We start from the raw sequence: 6,095 nt of genomic DNA, 5'->3' as shown, positions 1-6,095 counted from the left end.
CTCGCTATATTGAACCCACGAATCAATTCACCGGCGAGTGACGTCACTTTTCCTTTCGTCCGCCATTTTAGAGCGAAAGTTACTACACCATGTACAACGCTGAGTTTGGCCCCGGCATAGACTCAGTGACTTTGAAACCAGACCAGGGTCAAACCAAGCACACCCCTAAGACTAACAACATGCGCCATGTATGGCTGTAATATGACCTTGAATTTTGGTCTTGACATTTGACCTTCAGATGATACGCAATATAGCTTGTAGGCGTCGCACTGATGTCCCACTGACGTACCGCTGAGGTTGAGAACGTCATACGATGCATGTATAAAAGCTCGTGTTTACGCGGGGATGCGTATCGTTTGGACATGGAAGAAAGGAGCTCCGGAGCGTCATCGAGACCTCCATCCCGCAAAAGTTAATGTCGGAAACGTGAGACCTTCTCCAGGCCCAGACTTGGCCAGCGCCATGTCTTCCGCTCCTTATAAAAAGGCATAAGTAAGGTTAAAGCTTCGTCATTTTTGTGCGTACCACCTGATGCCCCATTGACTCATTTTCGCTATAACTACGTGATGCTTGTCGAATTTGAAATAAATTAAAGTATAATACTTCAGTATAGCGAGTGGGTTCCGGCTGCGCGATGAGAGCACTTGCGCTGTCCAGTGCATGGTACTAGTGTGGAACTGCCGCTTTTTTGCGCATCATTGTCGCAGCCTGATATCACGCGTGTTGAACAGCCACTATCTGTCGCACTCTGCTTTCAACGTCGTCCACTTCTTGAACTTTGCCCGTCTGCTATATGTTGAATAGGAAGCTCTAATAGAAAAACTAAAGTGTTCGTGCACGTAATTTCTTCACATAATTGTCCGCCGACTTTTTATTTTGCTCGCTTGAATAATTCTGGGCTTAAAGTAGTCTTTGCCAAAAGTAACCAGGCAGTATGTTTTGCTTCTTACTTGTATTATAAAGCGAATAAAGATTTCCAGAGGAGTACAACTAGGTAATAAGTGACGACAGGGCTGGCTTTTCGTTCACACAGATTTAGCGCTTCAGATGTAGTATGCATTTACTACCACACGGCTGAGAAACAAATCCTGCAACTTGGTTTCTTTTGGCAAAGAGTGTAAAAGCAGTCTTCAAGAGGGAAAATATACGTGATTATAGCACCGATATTAGTCTTAAAATATTTGAGCTCGGCACGTTTGTTCGTTTTTCGTTGTTTACAATTTTTATGAAGCGACATCTAGGTAAATGCTTCTAGGTTTATTAGAGAAAAAAATAGACAAAATGATGCGAAACTCATCCTTGCCATCGCAGACTACCGCATGTTTCGTGTTTAGCGCACGTAGCTATGTTGCTTTTATGTAAGATCGCTTATTTAAACATTTCCTTAGTGCTAGTAAACGTTTTTCCCTATCATGAGGATACCTTGAATATCAGACTCTGAAATAGCTGAAACATTGCAGAGGAAAGACGCCTAATTGAGGAAATTTCAGCCGCTCCATGCAGGAGAGCGGAGTAACAATAGGAGGAAATTGAGTGGATAAGCGCGGATTTATGTAGAAGGGTTAAGACATGAATACGAATCTGGGCGAAGCCGTAGAAGGGGGTATGTGCCCGGGACACCAAAGCTCTGACAGTACTACGCACATGTGCGATGGCCATATAATCGCCCACGTTCTTGTTTTTTTTTTTAAGGAGAAAGCCTTTACTGACTCATGCTGTCGTGGACAAAGTGTGTCCCGCTTTTGCAGCGTTCTCATTGGCCGATGAGGGATGCGTCCCTGCCGTCTACAATGCCACATTTGAACGCGCGCCAAGGAACGCACGTGACAGGAGCGACGGGGTACCGGCCAAACACACTTTTCGGAGTGTCTGTGACAGATACTGCGCCTTTCCTTTTCTGTAAATCAATTATAAATATATGTAGCACTGCCACGAACACCGATAAAAGGCAAACAATGAGAGGCGAATTATAGGAGAGGAAGGGTAGGCTTTCGCCATTATACACTTAAGAGACGTGTAAGAGACCCTCTAATTGTTCGAGTTTCTGCTTCAATCACTACTCGTGTTTGTTGTACACAGCTGTATCTTACACAACAAACTTTGGGTGCTAGCATTCGCTGTGTATTTGGGCCATAGAGAATCAATATTACATATATATATATATATGCATGCTGTGACAAGGCTCGGGGCTAGGTCCAGGGCACAAGACAAGGCATACAGCGAAAGATGACTGTCCACCACAGCAATCTAAAGAGTTGCATGAGTATTGCTACAGCAGCTTACTGGGCTCAACCAGACGCCCGACACATCCCTCTAAGAAGGCTTGATCGAACATTTAAATTTAATGTTCCGCGTGATAATCCGCGTCATCAGGCATGCTTGATACATAGACTTCGTCTAAACGTGGCTTTCACGCGCAAGTACTTATATTTAATTGGACAGATGGACTCACCGGAATGTTCAACTTGTGGCATTCCAGAGACTGTGGACCATGTATTATTGGTGTGCCCAGATTATGCGAACGAAAGAAATGTGCTAGCTGCTTCCTTGAAGCGTTGAGACAAGAGGCCTCTGTCGGAGGAACTGCTGCTGGGCGCTTGGCAGGACAAGGGGAAGGGCGTCCAGGCAGTGCGTGCTCTTTGCCGTTATTTGAGCGCCAGCGGACTTGATTCGCGCTTGTAAAGCAAGCTGCTGTGTCTGTATATATTGCCACCTGGTGTCCCCATGTTCTTGCTGCGCCTGAAAGAAGAGGACACTGAAGTTGACTATCGCGTGCTGTGTGCCGAACTTCCCCTGCTGGTACAGCTTCGTCCCGGCGTTTTAGTCAAGTCTAGCCCTGTTGTCCGTGACATATTTTGGTGTCGGCGCAGGGTATCGATCCTAGTATATGTCCCGCACTCCTCCGCATACCCAGGATTCAGGTCCTGTGCCAATCGACACTCCTGTTCACCGCGCTAGCCGGAGGAACCTAGGCCTACCACCTGAGCACGGGCCGTTGGAATTCACCACCGCAGCCGCCCCTCGACCTGTCATGCAAACTCCAACGTACTACACTCTACAGAGCCCACGACTGCCTAAGGCTTTCCACGGCTGTCAGACGGAAGACGTCGAAGACTGGCTCACCCAGTTTGAACGGGTCGCCGCATTTAATCAGTGGGACGACGCCGCAAAGCTCAGGAACGTCTTCTTTAGCCTGGAAGATGGCGCTCGTACTTGGTACGAGAATCGTGAAGGCGTGCTAACATCGTGGTGCGAGTTCTGCCGCTGCATCCTGGACACCTACACCAGCCCGGATCGCCGAGAACGAGCAGAAAGGGCCTTACGCTCTCGAATACAGATGCCGAACGAGACCATAACCATGTACGTGGAGGACATGACTAGGTTGTTCCGACGATCTGGCCCGGCCATGCCCGAAGAGAAAAAGGTACACCATCTCATGCACGGCGTTAAGGAACAACTGTTCGCTGGGCTCGTGCGCAACCCGCCGAGCACAGTTGCCGAGTTTGTTTCGGAAGCAATTACGATGGAAAGGATGCTCCAGCAGCGGTCTGCGACCTACGACAGGCCGGTACTCGCCGCTTCGCTCACTGAGCCGCCTTCGGCCTTCGGGGCTAGTCCGGATCTTCTTCGCGACATCATCCGCTCCATTTTGCGCGAAGAGCTCCAGAAGCTTTTCGGTGCTCCCCAGCCGACGGTCAGCTCTGTCGCTAGTATTGTCCGAGAAGAACTCCAGCAAGCACTTCGGCCTTCGGTACCAGCTGCTAACCCGCCATCCTTTTCCACCGAGGCCTGTCGGCCAACGTATGCGGAAACCTTGCGACGTCCCCCGACTGATTCCACCCAATTACTGCCACCCGACCAAGGCTCACTTTATTCAGCCCACCCCGAGCCGTACATCGACAACCGCCGACCACCCCAGCGAAAGGCAGACCTGTGGCGTGCCCCAAATCGGCAGCGCCTGTGCTTCCACTGCGGAGAAGCTGGTCACCTGTATCGACAGTGCCCATATCGACAACTGGGACTGAAGGGTTTCCCCATCGACATGCGTAACCCTCCTTTAGGCCAACGACCCCGGGATATTGAGGACTACGTAGCCCAGCAGCGCATAGCGCCAACTTTTAGACGACAGTCACGATCTCCGTCTCCACACCGACTATCCTCGCAGCCCAGCTCATCCGGGATGGCGCAGCGACGGTCGCCTAGTCCGAGCCGGGAAAACTAAAGACAGCGACCTCAGGGGGCGAGGCCGCTTCAAATCGACGCGACGAAGACCCCCCGACAACGCGACCTGTGAGTGACCGCGACTTGACGCCCCGACGACAGTTCGTACACGTGAAGACAGACTCTCGCTGGATATACCCGTGCTCCTCGACGGCTATAAGGTTAGCGCATTGGTAGACACTGGTGCTGATTTTTGGATTTTAAGCGGGAAGCTAGCGGCGCTTCTAAAGAAAGTGATGACGCCATGGTCTGGCACGCAGATTCGAACCGCTGGCGGACATGTCGTAACTCCGAGCGGTCAGTGCACGGCGAGAGTCCAAATTCGCAACTCCACGTTTGTTGTCAGCTGCCTTGTGATACCTGACTGCTCCCGCGACTGTATCCTTGGTGTCGATTTTCTCCGGGAGTATGGGGCCATTATCGATCTCCGGAAGCGCACCGTGACCTTTTCGACCGAGAAAGCTGATGATACTGACACCGCAGACCGCCAAAGCCGTGCCCCTCTTCGAATTTCTGCCGAGAGCGTTTCTATTCCGCCACGTTCTAGTGTTTTTGTGACTGTTAACTGCGATGAATTACGTGACGGAACGGCGGTCGCTGAGGGCAACCAGTCCCTTTTGCTCACCCACGGCGTCACCTCGGCGCGGAGTCTCATCCATCTGCGTAACGGCCGATCTAAACTCCTGGTGACTAACTTTACGAACGAACCCCGCCATCTTTTCCGCGCTACTGCAATCGCATTCGCCGACGCCTTAGCGGACGTTTCTGAATGTTTTACGTTCGGAGAAGTTGAAAATGTGCGCCCATCCCTTGATCGTCTGGATATTAGTACAGATCTCTCGGAAACACAGCAGCACGATCTGCGTTCTCTCCTTCTAAAATAAAGTGCTTGTTTCGCGACATCATTGAAAATTCGGCAAACGCCTCTTGTGAAGCACCGCATAATTACTCCCGACGATGCCCGCCCTATACGCCAGCAGCCGTACCACATCTCAACGACGGAACGTGAAGCGATTCAGACACAGGTTCAGGAGATGCTTCGTGATGGTGTCATCCAACCCTCCAACAGTCCGTGGTCGTCCCCTGTCGTGCTGGTGAAAAAAAAGGATGGTACCCTTCGCTTCTGTGTTGATTATCGAAAGTTGAACGACATCACTAAAAAAGACGTCTACCCGCTGCCCCGTATCGACGATTCGCTCGACAAGCTTCGCCGTGCCCAGTACTTCTCCTCCATTGACTTGAAGAGCGGGTACTGGCAGATTGAGGTCGATGAGCGGGACCGCGAAAAAACAGCTTTTGTCACCCCAGATGGACTGTATGAGTTTAAAGTGCTGCCATTCGGCCTATGTTCAGCGCCGGCTACTTTTCAGCGCATGATGGACACCGTTCTCGCCGGCCTCAAATGGCAAATCTGTTTAGTTTATCTCGACGACGTTGTCGTGTTCTCTGAAACCTTTGGAGAACACCTCGAACGCCTTCGCGCAGTATTAGACGCCCTCCGGTCAGCTGACTTGACGCTCAAGCCCGAGAAGTGCCACTTTGGCTACAAAGAGTTGAAGTTTCTCGGTCATCTTGTGAGTGCCGCAGGCGTTAGGCCAGACCCCGACAAAACTGCCGCTGTCGCCAAATTTCCCGTTCCTGCCACGAAGAGGAGTTTAAAACGTTTCCTGGGTTTGTGTGCGTACTACCGCCGCTTCATCGCCGACTTTTCCAAGATAGCCGCACCCCTGACCCGCCTCACGCGGGATGATACACAGTTCGTGTGGGCTGCCGAGCAGCAGGAGGCTTTTGCGGAGCTGCGCAGACGACTGCAAACTACCCCTGTTCTTGCGCACTTTGATGAAGACGCTGCCACCGAAGTCCACACCGACGCC

The sequence above is a fragment of the Amblyomma maculatum genome, chromosome 2, assembly GCF_055883805.1.
Source record: "Amblyomma maculatum isolate TAMU_Amacu chromosome 2, ASM5588380v1, whole genome shotgun sequence".
In the NCBI taxonomy this organism is placed as follows: Eukaryota; Metazoa; Arthropoda; class Arachnida; order Ixodida; family Ixodidae; genus Amblyomma; species Amblyomma maculatum.
The sequence above is the reverse complement of the archived record's forward strand: the minus strand, read 5'-3'. Positions refer to the sequence as shown.